The 24,107-nt window shown below is 35.9% G+C and overlaps 1 protein-coding gene across 1 annotated transcript in view; it reads right to left on the bottom strand.

Annotated features, from left to right (window-relative positions):
- TENM3 (teneurin transmembrane protein 3) overlaps positions 1 to 24,107 on the bottom strand; it is a 1,268,339-nt gene that overhangs the window by 602,293 nt on the left and 641,939 nt on the right. Inside the window, exon 7 of the mRNA XM_017744521.1 lies at positions 13,419 to 13,576. The gene's annotated coding sequence lies outside the window, so the exon portion shown is untranslated. The remainder of the gene's footprint in view (positions 1 to 13,418; positions 13,577 to 24,107) is intronic.

Here is a 24,107-nt window from a genome sequence, read left to right on the forward strand (position 1 = left end):
CAGCAGGCAGGAAGCAATGCAAGAGGATGAAGTGTTCTCTATTGGATTAGAATACCTAGACGAGAATGTCAAAATTGCTTTCTTTCCTGAAAGTATATGTCTGTTCTTGATTTCATATATTGTTATCCTATGTGATTCACTCATTAATTTACTGCTGTCCAACACCATAAAAAACTGCTAAGCTCAGTGTGGACTAAGCCTTTGGTAAGAGAACCTAATTGCAACTCTGACTTCATGCCCACAGAAAACACAAACACCCTCTTCCTACCTAGTTAGATGAGCATTTTAATGCTTATGTTGCCACACTATATTTTAATGTAGTTTACCGTACTTAACCCACAAAAAAGTTTTCACAAAGTACTTATTTCAAACATCCAATAATATTACTTTCCTTTACTGGTCTCATAGATGAACTGAGCATGAATTTATATTATCTATTAATCAGTATACAAAGACATACTATACCCTACATTACTTCATGGATTTTCTTGGACAGTTTTCTTGGGTATTAGTACAACAATAGCAATCCTGGAGGAATGATTGTTACAAGGACAAGAATCTGTGTACTCTGAAGATACCCTGCTCCCTACTTTACAGCTTTTAATAGTATTTAAAATGAAAATAACACATCCCACTATATAGCAGATATAAAACTACATAGACAGTGAATCTAGGTGTTTCTGCAAGGAGGAAGATAGGAAGTCTAAAAAATAAAAGAGATAAAGGAGACTTCAAAGGGAAATCAAAGAATTTTAAAAAGGCTATAAGAAAGGAGATACATATAGTTGAAGAAGAGAAGGAAAATTATTTATCTGAGATGCATTAAAAAATTAGCTACAGTTTTTAATGGGTGAAATTATGGTAAGATCCAAATAAGACTGCAGATTATGTCTTTTCAATTAGAAATACATTTTCTACAAGATGGCAGTGCCAATGCACACTTGGCATTTGCTCATATTCTCTCCATTATCTTTGCTTTGAGAAGAAAACAAATTAAACATCACATGTAAGCTGAGGAATTTTAAAAGACCTATATTGGTCAGAATACTGTATGCAATTCAGGAAAAGAGTCCTTTTCTGTCAGATACAGGACACAGCATTATATACTGAATAAAAATTTGAGTTAATCACTAGACATCTCTATTCCATTAATACTAGTAGCACAAAATTCTATTAAAGTAATACAAATGCCAGAAGATCCTTTGTGATGTTATGGGGTTTAGACCGTTAAGTTAAACACCAGTGCAGTACTCATTTATGCACACAAACATACACAAATACAGAGAAAAAGGATTATAAACTAGCATTATTGTATGCTTGTGTGTGTGTGCACATGCACACACATGCACCAGGTGTATGTAAAGGGAGGAGCATTAACAAAAGGATAACATCTGGTTTCAAGAAGAAATGCTAGATTAACATTCAAACTCTGAGAGAAAATTAAATTAAATTAAATAAATACCCTGGCATATTTACAAGTTTGTATTTAGGTAAAATGTCAAGGTCTAGTCAAAATATAAGAAATGATTGACTTAGTAACTCTGTTCTGCCAGGAACTATTAGATATTAAACAGGTCATCTAACACTTAAAAACTGACTAGCTGCAGGTCAGATGACATTTATAAAATTCATACCGATAAAGTCCTTCCATGCTGCCTTTAGATCTGTTGAAGAGGTCAGACAGAAAAACCAGAAATGTTCTTAGATTTCACAAATAATTAAAAGCACTCCCTTTATTTCTCCTCCCTTACTTAATTCCAGTGAGAAGGAAATTCTCTATATGAATATCAAAATGATTGATGCTAAAAAGCAAAAGTATATAATAATTTTTATATGACCACAGTTGTACAAATCTCAATGAAATATAGAGAACTAAAACCTATTGTGGTTATGTAATTTATTCTTCCTGTTTACTCAGTGTGTTGGACAATGGTGTCACGGCATGCTAAACAAACACAATACATTCTCACTCATTTTATTCCACACTGACTGTTGCCATGTTCTGAAGAACACTCAAAGACTGAGCTCGAGAGCAGTAGTTAAAAACAGCAACTGGCTGTCAGTGGTATAGTTTGTCATTGTTCCACAGACAAAAGGCAGACTGTCACAATAAACAGCATTTATTCATTTCAGATTTGTGGCTTAGGGCTGAGGAAGGGGAGGTGTCATTCGTAGTAATTGTAAAACACATAAATAATAATAGTAGTCTGCAAATCATTTATCAAAGAAAACAGTGGGAGCTGGCAGTGATGGAGGCAAGAAAATGGATGCTTCCAGCACAACCTAATTTACAGCTCTTTTAAAAAAACACATTTTTTCTTTCATAACAGTAAAATGGAATGTTTTGTATCAACTGCTTATGTGGTGGGTAAGCAAGACAGAACAATTAAATCATGACTTTAAAGACTTATTTTAAACAAACCGCTGAGTAGCTTTCTGAACATGATTACTCTCTACTCAGCTGCCATCAATTTTATTAACCTAATTTCAGTAATTAAAAACCATTTCATATTGATATTGGCATCACCTTCTCTAGATTTTTTTGCTTAAAATGGCATCTTTTTCAAGAAATTTTACTTTGTGAAAATACTCTGGATTGGTATTTGAATAGAAGAGGCTTTAACTGAATACTTACGTCTGTTTTTTCAGGATGACTCTCAAATCCTAACAACAAATTTTTGTTAATAATTTTATGGGCTGAAATTATAAAGCAAACAAATTAATGTTGTTGAGGTTGGCATTAGTACTTTTTTTAAAATTTGAATGCAACTTTTGAGGCAGCCATTACCATCCTTTTCTCTTGTAAGGTCCTGTCCTGATTTACAAGGCTGAAGTCCTAGGTCAGCGACACATTTTAACTGTATTGCGACATTCCCCAGCCAACCCTCTGAGGATCTGAAAAAATCTGGGAAGAGAACTGAGACAAAAAGACACCCGCAGCTGAAAAGGTGTTTCAAAAGGAAACTCCTTATTTACTGCTGCATGGGGAAAGTCCCACTTCATCTCATAACCACTCCTGCTGCTCTCCGGAACACTGATAATATTTATTAGAGAGCAATCTCTTCTTACATACCCAAAAAAGACAGATGGATATGAATTTTTCTCTGGCGAACCACACAATGTTCACCAGATGGAAACAATGCTCCCTATATAGTTTCTCAGGCATTTTTGCCTACAAATCCTTCCCTCCCAGCATGTCTCAAATCCTATCAGGAGCAAGGGCGTAAAAGGGCTAAGGAAAGGACAGGTATGTCGGAGAGACTGAACATGTGTTTCAGAATGAATCTCTTTCATGAAAAATCTTACATATTTTGCTGGAGAGAGAACAGAGTGAAAGAGATGACCTTAAATGGAATTAAAGAGTGGAGTGTCATATCAGTATTTCAACCAGTAAATTTTATCACAGCTGTTACTGCTTTAGGTATAGCAGAGAAGTAGAGCTCAGGAGTTGCAAGAAGCAGCACGTCTGGCAGTGCAAGGACAGCTCACTGAAGAGTGGGTGCACAAGACCAAGTCTAAGATAAGCTTTGGCGTTCTTGTCTTAATAAGACAGGATCTTTCTCAACTGATTTTAAAATTGAAAAAGATGCTAGGTTTGGGCAGTCAGGACATGAATTTATGAGAAAATGAGAAAACAAATGTAAGGCTTTACTTGTTTAATATCTACAGCTACAGGAATTAACAAAAATAGTATGCTAAAAAACAAATGTTGAAAAACAAGCTGCTAACCATCTTTTCTAAAAGATTACTAAAAATAGAAAAATAAATATTCTAAGATTAAAGCATTCTCTGAACAGAAATGGCAAAATTTGGGATTGATTTTAAGTAAATAAGTACAAAAGGAGGGGTTTAGTCCTTTCAGAAGGGACATTTTCAGTCTAACATCAACTACACTGCTGTAATCTTCAATTAAAGCGATACAATTTCAACTAATCTTATTGCTAAGAGCAACAAGCAGTAACTTAAAAATTTTAAACCAGAATTTATTCAAAATTAGTTTCTGTTAGAGTAGTTAGAAATCTAAGCATAACATTTCTATATTCAGAAAAGATATATCTTGAAATAATGAAAATATTCTTACCTATGTTATCTTGCTATTGATTTTGTAGAGGTTCTCTTGAACTTTTCCCCACCCCCTTCTACCCTTCTTTACAGAATTAAATACAAATATATGTGGGCACACAGTACTACTCTTCTGGGTTTGGCATGCAGTCTTAAATGCAAAACAAAATATTGACAGTATTCCTCTCTCTTATGCAGACTACTAAGACCTTTAGCTTCCTTTTCTTATAAAATTTCCCTCTCCTGTTTTGTTACAAAAGCCTGGAATGCTATACTTGAAAAAACTGAGCTTTGGGGTGCATTTTCTTGGTTAACTTTTGCCATACAAGGAATCGTAAAAATTCAAAGTTATTCTTCTGTAGTCTTCATAAAGTCAGTCCCTTTTACTCAGGAAGGAAAGCTTATATATTTGAATATATGATTTTATCCTGGGTTCAGTCAGGTGCATGGTGTTTGTTGCATCCTGTACGCAGTTACTCAGAGTGACGAACACATGCAATCATTAAAGAGTGATGATAACCTTCATTCTAATTGCATTAGTACACCAGCTCTCTCAAATGAAGGCAGATTTCCCATAACAGGGACAGCTAAGCACAAATGTAAATGGATCAGCGGTGTCACTCATAAACGATGATCATGGCCAGCGACCAACAGTGGACAGGCACTCACGCAGTAACACAATCACTCTGCAGTTAAGGCATGTCACTACTGATTTGCAGGGAAAGTTTTGAAACCAGAATTTGCATGGTCTATTTGAAACTTCCCTGAGCTGAATACCTAGCATTTAGCTTTCTAGTGGGAGTTGTGACAGCAGCACTGCTCGCAGCAAACTGCCACTGTCGTTTGTTCTGCTTCAGTGCTGTTTGACTGTCACAGCTTGTCATGTAGGAAGAAAGCACCGCATCTAACCCCCTGTGACAAGGTTTAATCACCCCTATTACTCCTATTGGCTGTTCAAGCCACCTTGGGGTGTGCAGCACACAGTTACAGATCTAAAAAATCCTTGCTTTATAAATGGAAAGGCTAAAACCTGGTCTGAGTCGATCAATCTGCTAACACACAATTGAAAGGAAGTAGAAGGATCAGATTAATACTAATACAATGCTTGAGATAATATTTTCATTTTCACAACTTTTGCATCATTAGGAGTACTAAAGTATTTATTTTTCTTCAAGATTGAATACCTGGAATCCATTAAAAAAGTAAATTCTGAATGTATTGTTATTTCTTTCTAAAATTTCTTGCTAGAATGTGGACACATGGAAGAGTGTCACATTTGGGATCGATTTTTATGCCAAAATTAAGTGACAAAGGTAAATATTGTGATAACAAGGTATACCTGTCCAAATGTTAATGCTGAGTCAAAGGGCAAGGGGAGGAACAGTTAGAATAAGCTTTGTACAAAGAAAAAGTTAAACTTAAATCTTCCTCACACAAATTAGCATTAATTAATCGAAACTTCATATATGCCTGATCTATCTAAGGAAACCATTTCATTGCTGTTCCACATATAAAAGTCTATCTTCAGGCTAGTTTTAAGAATGTACTTTATGAGACTGCAGTCCATATTATTTATACTTAAAGCCTGAAGGACACGTGGGTCAGCAAGTGTAACTGGCTCAGCTGGTTAGAGCATGGAGCTAATAACACTCCCAGTCCTTTTGCTTACAGCTGGTTATCCAGAAGCCCAGGTAACATACACCAATCACATTTGCACATCAACAAATCTGTTTTCTTGAGCTGGTTTTATTAAATCCAAGGTCTATTTACTCGGACAAAACAAAATTATTGCAATAGGAAACCATATTAACCCATTGTGAGTTTAGCTTTAGCAAGGTAATCTAGTATTATGAACTTCTAATTATGCCATCAGGATAATCCTAGGCCTGATAAATGATGTTAGTTGAGTCTTTACAACGGGAGGTTCTTATGCTTGAGAACATCATTAACAGAGGTGTTATTTCAATTGACATGTATTTGTAAATACCACATTTGTTTTGCAGAGACTGGGCAGGAAACGAGTACAGCCTGGCAGAGCAGATAACTTGGTGGATCAATAATCTAGCACAAGGATTTATACCCTTACATCCCTGCTTTATCCCAGTTATGAAAATACATGAGCAAGCACACATCCTGCAGAACCAGAATAAATATTCATGCTGCTTTCATCACATAGCTGCAAAGGTTTCTATGAATTAGGGAAGAAATTTTCTAAAAGACAAACAGAAAAAAACCCCCTCACTGTCAGGTAGAACTGTCAGTAGCCCTTTTCATTGTGATTAAAATGAACTATTTAATTTTCATTTCTAACTAGTATTTCAGGTGAAATAAAACAGTCTTGGGCCAGAGCATTTTAAAACTTTCAAAGAGCATGAGAATGTGTCAATGGGTGGAAAGTGCATTACATAAGGGCTTTAATTTTTCATGAAAACTCTATTTAACAGGAAGGTAGTTTTTTTTTCAAATATAAACACACTTATCTGCCTTTCTTCTGGTCACCTTAGGGAAAAAACCCCAAATCAAATTCCATCTGACAGTGAAGTTTCAGTGTTCCCTCGATTCTTTTCCTGAATGACCAAATGTAAAAGACCCTTTTCTGCATAAAATGAGTTTATAGTGCTTACTGCAGCTTGTGCCACTGACCCATGTACAATTCTGACCTACATTCTCACTCCCCCAGTCTGATACTGTCAATTAAATTAACGTTACCATGAGTCTTAGAGATTTTCCATTATTAAAGACAAAAAGTAATTTATGTTTTCTTACATCCGTCAAACACCTGTGAAGTATCGCCTAGAAATAAAAAATTTTAGCATCTATCCAGCTGTATACAGATAGATGTGAGTTGCTGCAGCTAAACCATCATCAGGAAGCTGTGCATGCCTGTATTTATTTATGGTTTGCTGCAATGCCAGTTCATCGGCTACAGGTTTACACTACACATGTTCTCCGTCATACCTTCTGTCCACTAATTTGACTAATGTTCTCTTCCCCCAATTTGCTTATCAGTTCTGAGTGACAATAAAGGACAGGTCAATACCACACTGTACTTTTTTTCTGTACAGTACTTTCACCCTGAAAGTAAGTTCATGAAATTTGAATCCTGGGCCACCGAGAAATCTGGTTTCTTGAATTGTCTATTCACATAGAGTAGTTTCAACAATTTTCGTAATTTGAAAGGAATAAATATTTTTGGTACTTTTTCTGCCTCAAGGTGTGGCATTGACAATAAAACAGAAAAATAATAATCCCAAACCTTTAAATCCATGTTTTCTTTTTATAAATAAACCTACAAAATATTCTAGGCAAAGATATTGATATGAATCTTTGGATATGAATCATAATAGCAGATTTTCACATCAGGTATTTGATTCCATCTCTGAACTCTGAAGCCTCTGCAGTGTGAATGGCAGCAGGAAATGGCTTTCAAACTCTTCCTAACAGATGGAATAAAATCTGCCAGGTTATTAAATTACTACACAACTATTTTTAGTTTCCATTTCTAAATCCTTTTTCTTCTTTTGTCATATAATACGTCATTGCTAATCAAATCTCAGAAGCATTACTATTTTGAAAACAGAAGCTTGAAATGGAAGTTTATTATTCTTTGCCCTGAACATTTTTGTTGCTGCTTGATTTTTCTTCTAAAATTATGCAGTATTTATACAGATCTGTGTACTAAAAAATAGAGAAATTAAGTCAAAACATCAGTTTATAGGACTTACAAGCTTTAAAATTATTTTAGTGATGAATAATTGCTGTGAATCCTTATCTAGACTGCAGTCAAAGATTAAAGAAAACTGTTTGCTGAAAGCTAACAAGTAGAAATGGCCTAATAACTATGAAAACAAAAGCAAGTGCCTTGACTGTCTGGTGTAAAGCATATCAGAAGTGAAACATACTTTATTTTTGATGAATTGTACTTAGGAAGAATAGGAAGCTATTCAACTGCTGAGAAAATTAAACCAATTGTTTCCTCCTGTGAACTCTGTCATAGTGACAGATTTTCTTAGTGTACAAAGAATCCTTTGAAGGCAAATTTGCTTGTAATTCAAGTGTTATGGGAAAAAAAATTGTCTCTTTGTTCAGGTACTAACTGGAACACCCACCCTTTTCTTACATGAGGTTCTATTATTACTGCTACATCTACACTACAGTACAGAAGTGATGATAAAAAAAGGAAGAATTAAACATGGTTTGCAACTATTATCATAGCAAATATTGCAGCACTGAAAGGAAGTATATTAACTGTAAAACGATTAAGTCAACTGGCAAATTCTGGTTTTACTTAAGGACAACAAACTTCAATCAACTAAAGAGTCAATCTTGCAACTTGCAAATTGCTCCTGTATCTGATTTTCAGTAGTTCATCAGGCAACAGTCAGCCTCAGATTGAACACAAAAATGCAGCTGAAAAAAATAAAGCAGAACACACAGAGAGATTTAGATTGGAGTGATACTGTACAGCAGACCTGTGACATCTGGAAGCTGTATGGATTTACATTACTGCCTCAAAAGCAATGTAAAAGAATGAGAAAAGCCCCTACATTTTAGTTCAGTTCTATTGAATCTAACAAGTGTGAAGAAATAGTTTAGGGATTTTTTTGATACCACTACCGTGACTGATGTTGCTCAGATACAAACAAATAAATGTATCAACGGATGAGGCTTCTATCCAGTCAGGCATGTAAACTGTGAAATAACTTTACAACATGGTCCATAAGGTATGATTTCTTATAATAATATTTCTGTGAGAAATACTATGCATTGTAAATTTTAACTACACGGGGTTTTCTACCTATATCATATGACCAATGCAAATGCAGAAAAGTATCAATGCTCATCACTTTTTGGAACATTTCCAACCATTTGCAGTATCTTTGATTTTGTGCTTTGTAGCAGAGGAATATAATGGGAGCTTTCACAATCCTGTATTTTTGTCTTCTTATTGACTTTGCTTCTGAAGATGGGGGAAAAAAGAAAATAAAATTCAATTTTTTAAAAAGCATTAGTCCAAAAGATGAATTTGAAGGGTTCTATAAATGATCTGTCTTCTGAAAATGTGTCGATGAGGAAGAATGGGAAGAAGAAAAAAATGTGTTTTCAAAAACTAAAGGTGATAAAGCCTACACTAAATGCAAGGCTCCTAGGTAAGAGTAATTTTGCAAAGCCCTTTCTTTTCATGGGACAGAACTAGACTACAACTCAAAGCAAGATTTTAGGGAGCATTTGTTCCTCAGAACTGTATGCTTTCTGTTTATTTTAGGAAGAAATTATATCAAAATAGCATCTTTCAAATGTCTCAGAAACAACTGTGTTCAAAGTTTATTTGCAATAGAAATCTAAACGCAATGTATTAAATAGAAAACGCCTCTGTTCTGTGATAACCTTTGCAACTAGTTTACTGCAGGAGCAATTAGGTATAGAAAATTATAATATGTATTTTAAAATTTAAAATGTAATTTTTTACAGTTATTGCAATATGATATTGAATTGTTTAAATTACAGCATAATAATTCATTCCTCCAGCATTCAGTGGCACTAGGCCTTTGGCCTCTTGCCTAACAATACACTAGACAAGAATTATTACATTGTAATTCACACTCTGTCATGCCTTATTGCTTAATTAAAGCATAACCCTTCATGACATGACAAGCAATTTGACTGTTACCATAATAGATTATTATCCCACCTAACTTATTTTAGTTTTACAAACCATTTTCTTTTTTTTTTTGGTACATGCACCGAGAATTATCAGAACAAATACACAGATGTTTCTTTATCTGTAAAGTGTGAAGGTTTAGGAAGAATAGCTAAAAACACAAGGTTGTATTTTTTATTAGAACTATTGCTTGAGTAAACTTGGACACCTTTTTCTTTTCTTCATTTTGCTTTGGGAATTAAATCCCACAAAACTTTGTAAAACTATTAAGATTCAAGTCTCAGATTAGGTGGCTGCCTATATTTTATTGTTGATCTTAGCTATCTAAATGATAAAGTTATACTATTTTAGCAACTTCTAATGTGGTATTAAAACAGCAATGAGGCTGAGGTTACCATGTCTTTCAAACTCCAGACAAGGAAGTTGCCAGTTTAACTTTGTTGCAATATAGCAGTTAGCTACTCTGTGTTGAACATTATGTAATACTTAAAACATATTTTTCAGAAATAACTATTTGAATCACCTTTTTAGTAAGATTTCTCCCTTTTGGTGTTTCTTGGACTGAAACTTGGTAATATAGAAAAGGTAATCTGTTGTTATTAAAACACATCTGATTATAACTAAGAATTGACTAGGAGAAGTTCTACTTTTGTAAAAAGTCAATTACAAAACCCATTGACTTAAGCAAAACGTTATTCTATGAGATGAAATGGAAAAATATGTCAACAGCTGTGAAAACACACTTTAACATTCCAGCTTGCATTCAAAATATTTTAGTTAATATTACATATTTTTTTAATGCCTTCACATGGCCCTCACACGTGCAATACAACACAGCCATTTGGCTATGAATAATCCTTTGGTTTTGGCAACTACCAATACAAAATTAAAATATGTAAACATGGAACTCTGAAGTTTTGTGTGAACAAAACCCTGGATTTATTGAGAAGACATAGGCAATGCATTAAACATGCATAAAAACAATTTTAGCATGGAAATTGTATATACCATACCTAATAGATGTCCAACTCAGTTTCATATAATATCAAGGTGCAATTTAATGAGATTCCACTGAACTCTGTATGTCCTCAAGGTGACTGGGTTTTCCCTGGAACTCTCTCTGCTGTAACTATAAAATGTCTATGATGTGACTGTGATATAACTGAAACAGCTGCAGTCTTTGATCATATGCTGGCAGTTTACGTACAGATGCAGAATGTGTAATAAGGGCACACTTTATTAACTTGACTGATGTTCTGTTATTTTACTGGTTCCAAAAGCCAAAGGAGACTAGGCTCCACCATGTTATCCTGAGAATAATTTATTGTTGCAACTATTCAAAATGAAATACCTATCATTAATGTCTAATTGATTACCAAAAGCAAGAGGCATATATTGGCCTCAGTTGATCTGACATTTGCTATGATCTTTAAAGCTGCCGTTATAGCTAGAACTATTATTTTGAATTAGCACAAAGTACATTTTAACTACAGTTTAAAACCACTGACAACACTCTGAATGTATGCATATGTTTCCTGTTAATAGCTATTTCTACATATATACAGTCTAGTGAAACTTACAGTGAGCTTTTACCATTTCTTACATATAAAAATACACAGCTTCTGAAGGTGTGATAATAAAGTTAGACCTTGACATGCTAGTGGCTGTATTATGTTGTAGAAAAGCATCTTTGTTCTCCTTAACAGGTTAAAACATGTTTTGGTTCTACCAAATTTTTTTAAACAATTCATCTTTCTCAAAGTAGCCCGATTAGAGAGGAAGTAATTCGCACACTCTTTTGGCTACTTGGAGAAAGTTGAACTGCGTGTCGAGCAATTAAGAAAAAAATTTACTTAAAACCTAGGTATTTTGCCTCTATGCATGCAATATGGAAATCATAGTAACATTATAAATTATAGGCAAATATAAAAATTTGCAATGGGTTACTTTGGACAAAGAATTATTTCATGAAGAAGATGAAATTAATATTCTCAAAGAAGATGTACTAACAGTTTTGCACTAATCCTAAGAGTATAAAGTTTTCTAGATACAAAAGAGTATTTAGAATAGCCACTTTTCTAATAATTTATTTTTTATTTTGCACTTTTCTTTCTCTAGCCTCCATTTATATCTCTGTACTCTTAACTCTAAATTTAAGTTTCACTTTGTGCTCGTATTTTCACTGGAAGAAATAAAAAGTCCTGGACTCTCAAATCATTCTGCACCCATACTCCCAGTTTGCCTCCTTCTGTAATCTTGCAGAGAAAATACACATTTTCAGAACTTTGCTGGGCACAAAAGGGATGTTGCAAAATTATTGTACTACTTTGATGGGATGGCTCTCTCTCCAGGACCTCCCTTATGTAATCCCTGCTTTAGTTTTCTTTTCAATCCCTTTCTCTATAGCCTTTATGCTGCACTTGAGGGGTAAAACATCTCAGAAGTTAGAGTACGTGGTGCCCACAATATGTATGTTTACATTTTTTCCCATGGGTCTCTTAATCTAGATACAACCAGCTAGATCTGTTTCTATTCCAGTTTTAAGCATATGTCAGTAAGCATTTATACTTTAATCTTCTTCACTACGGATATTCCCCAAGAAAGTGTAATTCCTCTAGCCCGCAAGCTTAACCCCACTGATTAAACTGCTGGCTTGTTTTTAGAATCCTAAAACATTCTGAAATATGTTCAATTTTTTTCCCCACACCTTGAATGCTTCCCATTTCTAGAAATGAGGAGAGATAACAGGTAAATTTAAAATACAGACATTGCAACAGAACAGAGTTCTTTCATGAAAGTCTGATGCCTATTTCATGAGCTTCATTTTCACTGATGTTTGTTATAAGACACCAGAAATTAAAGTTATAAATAAGGAGTAAATAAGCTAAAGTATTCTAAGTTATCCAGTCAAAAAAACATGATCAGAAAAGTTCTCTGAGACTGAATATCTTCTTATTGTACCCTGGATTACTTTTCAAAACATAGATAAATCTTTATGTTTGGCCTTCTTACCATTTTTTTCCCCTTGGCTGCTTCTTGTACTTCTTAAATACCATTTGCACTGCAATTTTTCTGCCAAGTATCTCCGTGATACATTTCAGTGCCCTTTATTCCTCTCCATCTACCATGTTCTTACCAGTACCTTTTTGTGGACTTCAGCTCAGAGGAGAATACTGGACTTTATTCAATGACTTCATCTTAACTGACTCCAGAAAAATATGCAGTTAAATTAATCACAAAGTTTATTTTTGAAGTATTAAATTGAATCCTAGAAAGAAATAATTGCTTTACAAATATTATAAAATCTCTGATACTGACTGTGGGTCAAAATTAAGAGAACATTTCCAGATAAACCACTACTCACCCATTGAAATGTCTCAGTTTAATACCACACAACTTCTGTTCAGAAAGTATATATTGCTACACAGCACTATTTGTGATGCAAAGCATAGCCCACTGACTTACCAGGTGTCCTTGTTTTTTAATATTGAATACCGTCCCATTATTCAACTGCATATCACTTAACTAAAAATCTAATTTTCATAGTAAAACAAACCTTACATCTAAAATCTGAAGAGTTGACTCCTATAGTTAAAGATGTTCCACAGTTCTGCAAGATTTCCCCCTCTCCCTGCCCTCAGGAGAATATAGATGGCTGAAAAGGAACTGTTCGTATGCTCATCTGTTCTCCTACCTTTTCTGATGAGTTGGCTGCAGAAAAGTGTATAAATGGAAAGCTCAATTAGTGCAATTTTTGTATCCTTGGATGTCAATCATTACTGTTGAGAGGTGGGACTTTCAGGATCTCTGTGCATTAATTAAGAGCTCATCTCAGAAGAGTAGTCATTACACCTAAGGACCAAAAATAAGTTTTAATTAGAGTCTAGAAGACAGTGTGCCATCTACTTACAAAACTAGTTCTTTGGTAAGAAATGAACAGCTGTGGGACTTTATTAGTGACAATGCAAAGGCCATAAATCTACTGCTTGCCTTTCAGAATGCAGAAGTATCATTGTGTATTGTAGGTCTGCCTGGAAAACCGGACAAGTTCTGCAATACCCTGAGGACACCGCTCAGATTTCAACCAGGCTGTATGAATGCCAACAGGATTATTAGACCCTTGTGAAATTACTGATGCTAGGCTGATGTTGAAGTTACACAGCTGAAGTTAGACTGTATTTCTCTCTCATAGCCCAGCCCGTCTCTGACTGCATGTGCAATAGGCCAACCAAGGCAAACTCAGCAAAGGGGGCAAGTGGGCGTGCACAATGAATCAGTCATTCACCGACTGATACAATGTGTAGGCAGCTTTTGGCTGGCCTGAGACATGTCAGGGCTCAAGAGAGGTTAGAAACCAGCTGGGCTAACTGGTGTCTGCTGCCCGAGAGATCTTTCCTTGTGGCATGACTTATCTGAGGACAAGCAAATATTCTGCCTAGGATTCTCTAGGGAAATAAAGTATAAATAATTGATTATATCATTTATGAATTAAAGGTAGGAAAAGAAATTTTAAAAGCTGGTCTGGAAAAAAAACATGTCAGCTAATAACTCAAGCATGAAAAGGGGTAAAACTTAGAGAAGAATTAAGTCTACATTCCAGAGAACAAGGAAAACCTTGTTTGGCTATGGGTGAAATAAGAAATATAATGTCCTAATAAAACAAAACAAAAAAACCCCCAAAAAACCAAAAGAGCACTCATATTGATCTAGGAAGGATGAGACAAGACAAAAAAACCAAGCTCCAATATGAAAATAAAGAAGAAAAAAACAGTAATAAAAATTCAGTGTTAAAATATTGTCGTTTCTTGAAGGACAAAAGTTAACATATACTTAAAATTATATAAATAATAATAATAATAATAATAGTTTTAAAGGTTACTGCAAAGAAAAAGAGCAGAATAGGAAGGCATGTCAAAAGGAGACTAAGATTTACTATTCACCAGGAATAGTAGAACAAGTGTTATGACCTTCTTCATTGCTATTATTTCATGGTCTTTTACTAAATTACTGTAAATACATTTAAGAGACAGATATTTTTCTGAAATATTGTTTGAGAAACACATGCTATAAATTTCCAATCTAATCAATATACCTGAGGAGTAATGAAAAACAGCACCGAATTTAACAACAAAAAAAGCTGTAGCTATTGCTGGTAGATTGTTTAAATTGTTTTATTCTAAATAACAGTGAGTGATGAAAGCAACGTTATAGCAAGGGAGCAATCAGTCTTTTAAAGACATTCAGAAAAACGTGGACAATAATTTATGCTACTGTAGTTCAGAAAACTTACTTTAATGCCTTTAATAAATATTTTAATATTTCATGCCCAAACGCTTTATTGTAAATTTTTTGCAGCCAAGAATTGCTTTCTACAGAATAGGCACAGAAACACTCTCTAGGATGTACTGATTTGGAATATTACTGTATTTACTAGTAGATTTCTACAGACTTCTTCAGCTTATCAGATATGCTGGCAGTACACACCAATACATTCTTAAGAATGTTAACACTGAAACTTGCTATTTAAAAGTTCAACTTTCATTCTGCAAAATAGAGTACATGCTACTGCTATGGATATATGCATATTACAAAATCTGGTATTTACTTCTCTGTAGGTCTAAGTTATTTTTCACATGATAACAGTTTTCAGGAAAGGCCATGTTTAATATTGGCTGGTACCATGAGTAGGCTGTTTTAAATGAAAAAGGAATTTATCCAGGGCTTGTCACATATATTCTCTGAAGTAAAGAAAAGTGCTGAGTCTTGCTATCTGGGGTTTCCCATAAGTAACCTTTAACACACTTCTTGTCAGCTGCTTCTCTTGATTAAGAAGATGGAAGAGATAATAGATACACTAAACTCCAGAAGAGACAGAGAACTTTTGTTCCTCTGAACAATTATATCAGTTTTATAATGGTTTAATTTCTTGTTATTCACAAGGGACAATGCCAAGAGCTGAAGCAGAGGACTGCTAGCAAAGTACAGATTGCATGTTAGCAGCATGGTGCCTTCTCAATCCTTCATGTTTCCTAGTTGGCCTCTTCTGAACTCATACTCCAATGTGCTGTTTTGGAAGCCAGCCATAAAAAGAGGCTAACTCAGACAATAAAATCTGGGTGATCTACTGAACTGTGACTGAGATTTGTGACCTGCCTTAAACTGAATCAGATTCAACTACAAGACTTCTTACAAGCAGCTCTCACCAAGAGCCTGGCAGAATGTCAACACAGTTGTACTAAATATTTGACACAAAACTTGCTGAGAACCACATGGCATCACGTATTGTCATGAAAGTAACTTAAAGCTAGATTAATTCAAATGGAAAGAATAATGAAAAATAGCAATTAGAAAATGTTTCTTACGGTGAAGACTGTTCTATAGCAAGTTATATTGAACAGAAAATCAAAAAGAGGAACAATACTAAAATTATTTCAGACTCCCTCCTGGCCAACTTTAAACCCTTCATTGAAATTTGAAAGTTCGATGCCTTGTTCAAAATTTCCTCTGTTGCAGCAAAGAAAGGGAAATGCACTTCCTAGATATCCAATCAGACTTAGAAGAGCTTCTACCTTTGCACTTGTTGTTGTGGGTGTGTTGAGCACCAAACTTCTAACTTGGACATGTTGGTGAGTACTTGTATTTACTTAATCTACATCCTACAGTTTGATTTTCAGAGGTGCCTAATAAATAAATTTCAGTGCAGCATTGAACATGTATCTGCACATTTAGATGCTATTGGAGATATGAGCAGGGATTTCCCAACCTCTCTAACACCAGCCAAAAGCTGATGGGTAGTACTGTGCAGAGGTCCTTATTCCTACTGATCAGTGCCTTTCCTGCTGCCTACCACAAAATTAATAACACAAAAAAAGTACAAATATTTTCCTATTTATACTGAATTGTATTTATTGTTTCTCATATGGTTAATACTTTAGTCTTTTGGGGAAAAAATTAATAATTTTATCCTGCTTTAACATTTTTATTTTCTCAAGAAGAGACCAGAACAATGAAAAAAATTTGATTAATTTATCACCATAGATGTGTTCTTTCCTCCAGTTAAACTAACATTTAAGAAAATTTCAGAGTCTTCTATAAAAAATGAACTTCAATGTGTGATCAGAGTCAAGGAGCCTGCAGTGTACATACTTAGCTTTCAATCTAGAAACAGACTATGTGGTTGGAATTTGAGGACCACAGCTTATTCTTTGTTAACTGATAAAACATCTGATTATTCTTGAAAAATAGTAAGAATCCGAAATTCAAGATGGATATCAATGTGCTCACACAAGGGGTGGAGATAAGCCAATAAACATAATATGTAGCTTTCAACCCTCGTAACATTTCTTATCTTCAGTAGTTTCTGCTGAAATTGTAGTGACAACAGAAAAAGTATTTATGCAAGAACTATACAGAAGTGTGTAATAAGGCACTGGAAGACATAAAAGTATAAAGAAAAATTAATTAAAATTTAACTGAAATTTAGAAGTAGCAAAACAAACAGAGAGTAATTTCTCCATGGCCAGCACTGTCTATAGATCAAGGCCTCTTCCTGAGATCCATCAATTTATCATACAGCATTGGAGTCACTTTGAAAATGATTCCATTGTAGTCAGCAACACCCAAATTGCAAATGGAAGTTATTAATCAGACAGCAGAACCACAATGTTTTCTACCGTCAAGACAACAACCACTGCTGACTAATGAATAAGAGAACAGTGTTTAAATTAAGATACACCTGTATGTGATAACTTGGTTTTCAGCATTTTGCTGCCTCATTTTGGTACCAAATCAACCTTTTTATTTGTTAACTTTTTCTTAACTTTCCTTATCTCAATTTCTGTGTTTATTCACAGGATCATATCAGAAAATAGACAAATTATATCAAAATTTTTCTTTTCTTCATTATTGTTTGGGCAATTTTTGATTGCTTTTTATTATATTCTTACATAGTTAAAAACTGAAGAACTTAAGAACATTATGGTCTTATTCTTATATTATTATATCATGATAATATAAAACTATTTATTAATTTTGAGGGACAAAGGAGGCAATATTTTAAAAATACTTATTGTTCTTCAACTGGGCTGGCTGATATCATTACAGCTGATTGGATAAAACTTTGCTAGAAAAAAAATCATCACAGATAAAATACAATATAGAAATTCCAAGAGTTAATAATACAAGAGTAAAAGAACTACTAATTGTGAAATTTCTGGCTGTCTGATGTCAGCTTGATTAACAGGTTTCTTTCACTTGTTGGAATTTTATGTTCAAAAAAGCTATTAAAATGATAACAAAAAATCTCATAGAAAGGAAGGGATTAAGGCAGCATTGGAAAAATGATGCAAGAGAGATACTGAGAGTGAAACATGGTTGTGTAGAAACAATTGAGGTTATATAGGAAGTACCTGGGCTTGCTTAAATTTGAGAGAATAATATGTTTTAAGCAGTGTTGTGGTCACTTGCACAGAGTCACGCTGCCATGCTCATAGAATGGTTTAGGTTGGAAGGGATGTGAAAGACCACCTAGTTCTAGCCATGGGCAGGGATACCTTGTTGGCACCTCTACCATTTAGAGAGGAAAGTTATGATCTGGAATGTATTTGCAGAAACCTCCTGGATTTCTAATGCTCTGTTACACTGTCCCCTTAGCAGATATCGGGGTAGTTGAAGCACCCCATGAGAACCAGGTCTTCTAAACATAGGACTGCTCCTATCTGCCTGTAAAGCACTTCATATACGTGGTCTTCCTGGTCAGGTGGCCTGTTGCAGGCCCCCACTATAATTTCATCTATCCCTGTGCTCCCTTTATCCTGACCTAGAAGCTTTTGACTGACTCCTCATCTGTCCCCAGGCACAGCTCCATGCACTCCAGCTGGTCACAGAGAGGGCAACACCACCACCTCCTGGTCTCCCATATCTGTCCTTCCTAAAGAGCCTATATCCTTCCATTCCAATATTCCAGCCACAGAAGCCACCCCAACACATTTCTGTGATGCCAGGAAGATCATATCCCTACAGGCACGCACATGTCTAAACCCACACTACACACACTTCCATAGAGGCATTTAAATTGTGCCCCCAATGAAGGCAACTTGCTGACTGGAGCAGCTGCAATTCCTTTGTTCTACTCTTCAGGTGCTCTCCTGGTGATCTGTGATACCTGTGCAGGCTTCTGGGCATCTATTGCTGGCACTGGCATCAAGCTGGTAGGAGTGGAATGGATTAAAATTCCCTTTCCCGGGAAAGGTGCATTTAAAGTCTTCAACATCTTGACAAATGTATGAATGAAGATGCAGTTCTCTTCCTCTGATAGATGGGCTCCATCGGCCCCCAGCAGACCAGGTTCCTCAAACTGAGTCCCATGGTATAACAGACCCCTGGCTGTGTCATCAGCCCTGTAACCATTTGTCAATTCACCAGAGTCAGCTAGCCCTTTCAAACCCCTTTCCTCTGACCAGCAGGATTGGTGAAAAAACTGCCTGTGCTCCAGAGTCCCTTACTGCTGCTTCCAGGACTCTGTAATCCTGCTTGATACTCCTCAGACTGCTTCTGGCTGTATCACTGGTGCCCACGTGAAACAACAGCAATGGATAGTAGCCAGGAGACAGTGTAAGGCTTTACAGTCTCTCGGTGACATCCCTGATACGAGCTGCAGGGAGCAGCACACCTCTCTGGAAGCCACTTTAGGTTGCCAAATGGCAACCTATAGCTCTCGGAAGAGTCACCTGCTATCTCCTACCTGTAGCCTCTTATTGCACTGGCTGTTGCACAGGGAGCAGATTGGACTGCATTACTCAGCCCCAGCAGCTCTCCTGAGGTGACAGGTCTTTCCTCTTCAGTTTGCAGAGCAGTGAACAGGTTCTGTAAGGGCACCTCAGGCTTCAAGGAAGTGTCTTTCTCCTGCTGGTCCTTGCCATTGCAAGCTTCCATTCTTATGTATTACTGGCCCCCTTCCTACTGTGTGTGTGCTGTTGGGGTAAGTTTTCAGCTGTTTGGCTGCAGGCTCTGGGTTCACTGCAGACTGTACTTGGAAACAGCTATTTAACTCCTTCTCAGCTTCCCTGATGTTATATAGCCTTATCACCATCCCCTGCAGCTCAGCCACCTGCATGTTCCACTGACCTGGGCAAGAGAACCTATTGTGATCAACCTTTCCTGTACTTGTGATGTGTTTCTGCAGGGAATGGATAACACATGTCTTTATAGGGAGATACCCTTTGTAACTTTGATCTTTGTCACAAAAACTTACAGAAATGTGTCACTGAGACAAAATCAAAATTTACAGTTGGGCTCACCAGGTTCACCCTATCAGCAAAGGGAGCAGTGTCCTAGTATTAAGACTAAGAACAGTAAAGGAAAAGAAGAAATGGTGGCATATTCTATCTGAAGAAAACACTTGTAAAGATTGTATAAAGGATGAACAACTGAGTGATTGACAGGAAACTGGAGCAAGAATTTGAGAGCATAGCTTCAGCCTGAAGTTAGGTCAACTGCTATATTCAATCCTGCCAAAGTGTTGGTAAGGTTTTTTCACTTGAAATAGAAGCCTGCAAGACAGACCAGGGAAGAGACCACAGGTGCAGCTTGCCACTGTACTGTCATAACAATAAATAAGGTTATCTGTCATGATCAAGCCATCTGGAGAAGTCCTTTATACTGTACTGAATAGATGTTATACATTTATTTAAGGTTACAAAGAGCATTTAAAATAGCACTGATTTGCTAAGAAGTAGCCTGTGTCCTGTAATTAAAGGCAGCATCACTGTAAATGTGCAGGCAAAAATTGTAGGAAGAATTTTAAGGGCATTTTGGTACTAATGATTTATAAGTGATGATACACAACTTTAAAAAAGAAAAACAGATGACTCTTGAAAATGCTATGTACTACAGCAACCTAGTACTGAAAGCAGTGATCCAGCCATCAGTGTCTGGGTATTTATTCCTTTTTAGAGAAGTTATCTAAAACAGGCCAGTTCCATCATCATATATCAACAAATCATATTGTAAGAAAAATTATCTACCCTGCAAGTAGCAAATTCACAAAACCCAACAAACAAATCTATCTTTTTCTTGCTGGTAAGGTATACACTCAAGCTTTGCAGCTAAGGGTATATATGGGAATCCAGCTGATCATGGGATTATCTACGGGACAAAATAAATTACAGCTAAAAGTACAGGATCTGGATTGAGCTGTAGCCTTTCCCTCCCCTCCCCCTTCTGCTGTAGAACACAAAAGCTATGTTAAAGGATATGTTTTTTTCAGAAATCTGAATGATCATTACACTTCCTTTTCTACTGATACCTTTTTAATATAGTCCACCCTTGCCATACTTCCTAAATGTTGTAATAGGAAAATAAATGACAGGTATAATTTCTTTTCTGAGAAGCAGACAGGTAGACTGAGAAATATTATGTACTATGCTGATAGTCTACAGCATGTGCAAGTGAAACCAGTACTGAAATTAATTCCAGTTCCTTTCCATAACCTCTCTGCTGACAGACTCAAAATCCCCTCAATTTCACATATACAGAATACGAGGGACCACAACATATTTTGTACTCTGAGAAAAATCTGCCTGTTATCTGTTCTCCACATTAAGTCCACTTCACTGCAAAAAGCTCCTGTATCAGCATTCCTGTTTACAATCATAAGGTTGCTGCAGCCTCAACTATAAACTTAAAAAAAGTAGCTCTTTCTCTCTTTCTATGGCTATCTGTTCTTTCCCCAATAAACTTAGCACATTTCTCTTCAACACCATCTTTTTGTGGGCTGCAACATATGGGGCTTAATAACATAGCATTAGAATGCAATTTTTAGCCTACCCTTTCCCGTTCTGCTTCACAAAATAAAGGTGACTCTACTGCCTACCTTCAATGACCCTCACAGACAAAAAGAGCACCTTGTCAGAGATCATTTTCTAACAGATGAGCAAACCTGCAAAACAAATATGATGCCTTCAAACATAAACACATCTCACCCCCTTAGATTTAAGCATGCAGTTTAACACAGCTTAACATACCAAAGACATTAAACCTGAAAAGTTCCCTGACTTTACAATCAGGAAGAAGCTCAAGCAAGGCTACTACAGCTTTTCTGTGCTACTATTTAGCACCTGTGAATTAATTCACCAGCTGTTGAAGCACTGCTTAAGCAGCAGTAAACCAGAGAAGGGCAGCAAATGAGCACTTCCCCACTTGGGCGGGCTGGCTGGCTGGCTGATAGTTTAAGGGAAGGAAAGTAAAAGCCTCATTAAGGTTACTTTTCTTCACCAAGAAAAGCAAGTCAGGGTAGGGTAATACACTTAGAGTCTTTATAGACAAAAAAAGAAAAAAAAAAAAAACCACCAGACTTTGCAATAGGGCCGTTTACTGCAATGTAGTGATCTTTCTCTGGATCACTGGGGTGTTGGGGAAGATGTGAGTATCTTTTTCTGATGCTCACCAGCTGATGTAACTTGATGAAAGAATGAATCTGCACCTGGGAGATTTCTTTCTAAGCTGCAATCTTATTCACGGATTCCGGTCTCTTTGCAACCATGGGAGCCTATGCCCATCTCCCCTTTCTGGGCCACATCCATTTCTCATGCATCCTCTTTCTGGAATCTATGAAAACTCTACCCTTTTTCTCTATTTTACTTTTTGTTTTGTTTTGTTGGTTTTGCTTATTTGTTTTCCTGTGAGTTATTTATTTTTGTTTGGTTGTGGGGTTTTTTGTTTGTTTGGGTTTTTTTTGTCTTTTTTGTTGGTGTTTTTTTTCTTATGGTTTTTTTTACCCATTTTCACCTGAATATTGAAACTGAGGAAAAATTATTAATTTTCATAATGTGTAGTTGTACATGCCACTTTTACTGACCGCCTTTATAATTAGTCTAGTCAATGCTGTTTAAATCCCCTTTGATTTTTAAAAATACCTTAACTGAAATACTTTACTAGAATTAAGTTGAGGTTGAGGTTTTTCCCCCCTCATCTGCTTGAACTGAGCACTGAAGGAACTTGAAGACACTAGCACACAGCCTTCCAGCAGTACTGTGTTCTCTGGCTGCAGAAGTATCCTTTAGCAAAACACAACATATTCCCTGTCCCCAGAAATGGTGGAAAGCTGAAACATTTGAGTAAAGTTGTTATTACTATCATCTACTCATGAACGTTAATGCCACAAACTTTGGCAGTAGTATTTCATTGGCAAACCTGTAGCAGACTTAGTGCTTTTAAATTTGTTTTAAAAATTACTTCTAATCATAAATATGCTTTGTTTACTTCCTATTGTTGATAAATATGGTCACAGCCCAAAGTCAGACTGGTACTTAGTTAACTGTATGTCTTTGAAGCATCAGAACTTAGTGGGAAAGATTTTTCTGAAGGCTTGGAAAAGTAGAAAAAATTGTCATCAACCTAACTTTGCAAAAGTGGTCAAGTTGAACCTGGCAGTCATTTTTATAGTGGTAACCCAGCTGTTGACAGTCAAGTACCACACTTCTGGTTTGGAGGCTATCCCAGCTTTATGAGTCATGATTAAGCACCACATCACTACAATTGCTGTTGCAAAGCAATCATGTGGATAGAAAATGTTCACTAGAAAGTCAGTGTTTCTTTTCTGTACGTTGTTTCTGTATAGACCTTTGTGTCTAGACAATGCAGTAAAACATCTAGTTTACACTTTAGACTTAAAGTAAAGGAATCTGAACAATGATGGTGAAACTGTCCTTTTAGGCAAGCAGTGATCTGTAAAAGCATCTCCTTCTCATCATTAGAGACTACAAATTTGTAAACTGTCTTATAAGAAAATTGAAATAAAAATAACCTCATAGGGTGGTATTCAGTCTGACTAAAGCGGCATCCTTGTGTACCACAGGAGTAATACAACATTCAGCTTTCTATTTGCATCCGTTAAAGGTGTAAACCAGTAGTAAAATACAGAAACCGTATCTTTGGTTGCCTATGCCCTGTGGCTTGTAGCAAGCATGAAAATGTTTTTCTGTGTGCATGACACTGCTTCTGCTTACTGTATGTAACTAAGGAAAGTGTTAACCATACTAAACTTTCTGTTGATAATTCTAACAGGCTGGCTTGATTTCTACTTTAAAGTAGAAATATTTGTGCACATATTTGTTATTACACTTCTCTTATTCAATCATTATCTAAGTCAACAGAGCGATCTTCTCAAGACAGCTTGTATTTATCACACTTCATGTACTTAAATTGTATGTCACCCTGTTAAGTAAAGTCCAAGGAAATTCTTGACTGATTCTGAAGTTAACCATATGGTTATCTAGCAAGTCAGCAGAAACTAAATTCATTACCAAAATCACTTTTATGTAATTATTATTAACCAGTATTGTTTTAATGCTCATTTTCTGTAGTCTTTGGCTGGGTTGTAATG

Source organism: Corvus brachyrhynchos, unplaced genomic scaffold (assembly GCF_000691975.1).
Source record: "Corvus brachyrhynchos isolate BGI_N302 unplaced genomic scaffold, ASM69197v1 scaffold17, whole genome shotgun sequence".
NCBI lineage: Eukaryota > Metazoa > Chordata > Aves > Passeriformes > Corvidae > Corvus > Corvus brachyrhynchos.